The sequence below is a fragment of the Plectropomus leopardus genome, chromosome 23 (genome assembly GCF_008729295.1).
Source record: "Plectropomus leopardus isolate mb chromosome 23, YSFRI_Pleo_2.0, whole genome shotgun sequence".
NCBI classification, from domain to species: domain Eukaryota; kingdom Metazoa; phylum Chordata; class Actinopteri; order Perciformes; family Serranidae; genus Plectropomus; species Plectropomus leopardus.
In genome coordinates this window covers 20,367,379-20,370,178 of record NC_056485.1, presented here as the reverse complement: position 1 = coordinate 20,370,178, position 2,800 = coordinate 20,367,379, and positions in this window count along the sequence as shown.

Sequence of the window (2,800 nt, the reverse complement as noted above, 5' to 3'; positions counted from 1 at the left end):
TCTTCTGGATCTTTCAGATCGTGGACAGCAGGGTGAAATTCAGTCAGGAGCTGGTGCAAGCTTTTGTTATCTGTACTCAAATTCAGCTCTTTGAAAGCAAGACTAAAAACTAAATCAAAGTCCTGGTTCGCGCTCCCCTTGGCCCAATCAAGAATGAATTTCTGCACAGAAAATGATTTTCCGATGCCCGCGACACCTTTTGTCAGGACTGTTCTGTGGGGTTTCTCTTGGCCAGGCAAAGGTTTGAAGATGTCACTGAGGTTCAAAAATGTCGAAGATTTCCGTCTCAATTTAGGTTTGATGTGTCTGAAGGATTGTTCTTCATGTGGCCCTTCACTCTCTCCAGTGGTAATGAAGAGTTGTGTGTAGATACTGCTCAGGGAACTCGTTTTGTCACCATTACCCTCAAAAGTCAAAAAAAATGTCTTCTGCATTGCTTTTTTATGATTCTTCTTTGCTTTCAAATGATGGCTTCCCCCTGAAACAATCAAATGCATGATTGCAAATCCCAATTATATCGTGGTTCATAACAAATAATTTTAGCTATGTAATATAAAAGCATAAGCAAACACAAAGTCCTATCTTAAAATTGAATTGGATGCAGCAACACAGATAAGGTATTAGCCTACTATCGCATTAACTGTAGGAGCAGCACTTGTAGTACTACGAAGGATTAAACTTACCGATGTCTTCCTCTGGATCCCTCACAACCTCCAAACGCATCGAACAGCTTGACGGGTCCTCAGTCTGCTCGCTGCTGGATGATCAACAATCAGTTATGGTGATATCATGTCCTTTGAATCTGATGTCTCTTAGGAAGCCTTGTCTGATGTCCGACCCCACAACACTGTCAGCTTTACGATGTTTGCCCTGAGACCTGAAGTCTTTTGGTCGAAGTGTGTGTTTGGACTGAAATGTTTTAAATGCAGCACAAGTGCAGGGACAGAGTAGACTAAACTAGAATTACATCCTTGTGGTTGCATGCCACTGCAAAACTGTCAACTTCCAGTTACAGTGACAGCGTGCATGTCTTTGAAACCATGGATGCTTTACACACAACTTTTCCCTGGCAGCACGAGATCTCTTCAATCAGCACAGTCTGAAGCAGACGTTTGTGCCAAATTTGAAGAAATCGCCCGATGGTATTTGTGTGATATCACGTTCACAAGCATGCAACTGACAAGTTCATGGCAACCTTTGATCAGCAGGTAATTTTTGACTCAGTGTGGATGTTTGTGCCAAATTTGACAGAATTCCCTCAATTTGTTCTTGAGATATCGCGTTCATCAGAATGAGACAGATGCAAAACACAGTGACCTTGACTTTTAACCGCTGAAATCAGTTTATCCTTGATTCAAACTGGAAACTGGAAATAAAAATCTCTCAGTGCATACTTGAGATGTTACGTTCACGAGAATGTGAAGGATGGACAGACGACCCGAAAACATAAAACCTCGGGCCACGACTATGGCCAGCGCAGAGGCATAAAAAACTGTACTTGTTATATTCGGACATAGACTCAATAGACTATTAACAACACTGTCATGTTGTAGTAGGTACCTAGGACTTTGAAATGAGTTCAGTTCAGTACGTTCTTGGCTTTGGGGTAATATTTTCCATTTATCTCTAAAATACGATATTCCAATGAATGTTGTTTGTTGCTGGACGTACTAAGTTTGTCAAACTGCTTAATAGCAATTTGAAGGAATCAGGTTAACTAAGCTGCTGGTTTTAGTTACAAATCACACCATTATCAATCCCTTTATGAATCTTTGTTGAACTTGTCTTGAAATATTTTTAGACGTAAGATATTTTGTGTACAGAATACTTTAATTTAATTACCCCTTTTCAAGATGAAAGTAAATTGGCTCTCCGATGGATTGTTTACTCAGAGAGGAAACACTGGGAGCTGTGGACTCAATCGACTGTGACTTATGAAGAGAGACAATCTTTTTACTTGTTTGACCTATTCAGCAACCAAGAGCAAATCTATAACCTAAAATTTGAATGTATTTATTAATAGTGCACAACATTTAGCATTACCATTATGATTGTAATTTTTAAAGAGTACTTTATTTATTTACCTTTGTGTCTTTTGAAAGGAAATTGGCTCTCCGATGGATTTTTCACCCAGAGAGGCAACACTGGGAGCTGTGGACTCAATCAACTTTGACCTATAAAGAGAGAAAATATTTTTACTTTTAAACTTGTATCACCCTATTAAGTAACCAAAAGCAAATCTACAACCTATAACCTACAATTGTAAATATATTTATTAATAGTGTACAAGATTTAGCATTACCATTATGATTGTAATTTTTAAAGAGTACTTTATTTATTTACCTTTTGGTCTTTTGAAAGGAAATTGGCTCTCCGATGGATTTTTCACCCAGAGAGGCAACACTGGGAGCTGTGGACTCAATCGACTGTGAACTACAAAGTGAGAAACATTTTTTTTTAACTTATCTAACCTATTAAGCAATTAAATATTTCTAAGAAATGACAGGAAGTTCTATCAGGTTTTCATCATGAACCACAGGAAGGAAAAACAACACAAAAAAAATAAATAAAAAAAAGAGCCGCGGTAGCATGTGGGGTACCTGCTTGTCTGCTCGGAGGACAAAGAGCAGGATCGCTTCCTCGTTCTCCTCCTCTCAGCCATTTCCACGACGGCAGCTTAAACACAGCTACAGGAAAAATAAAACACTACCTTTAGTAGTGTAAAATTACTACAGCTTTTGTCCAAAGTCAATAAAAAACAAAAAAAGTTGTTTTTTTAATTACAGCAACAATGTATTTT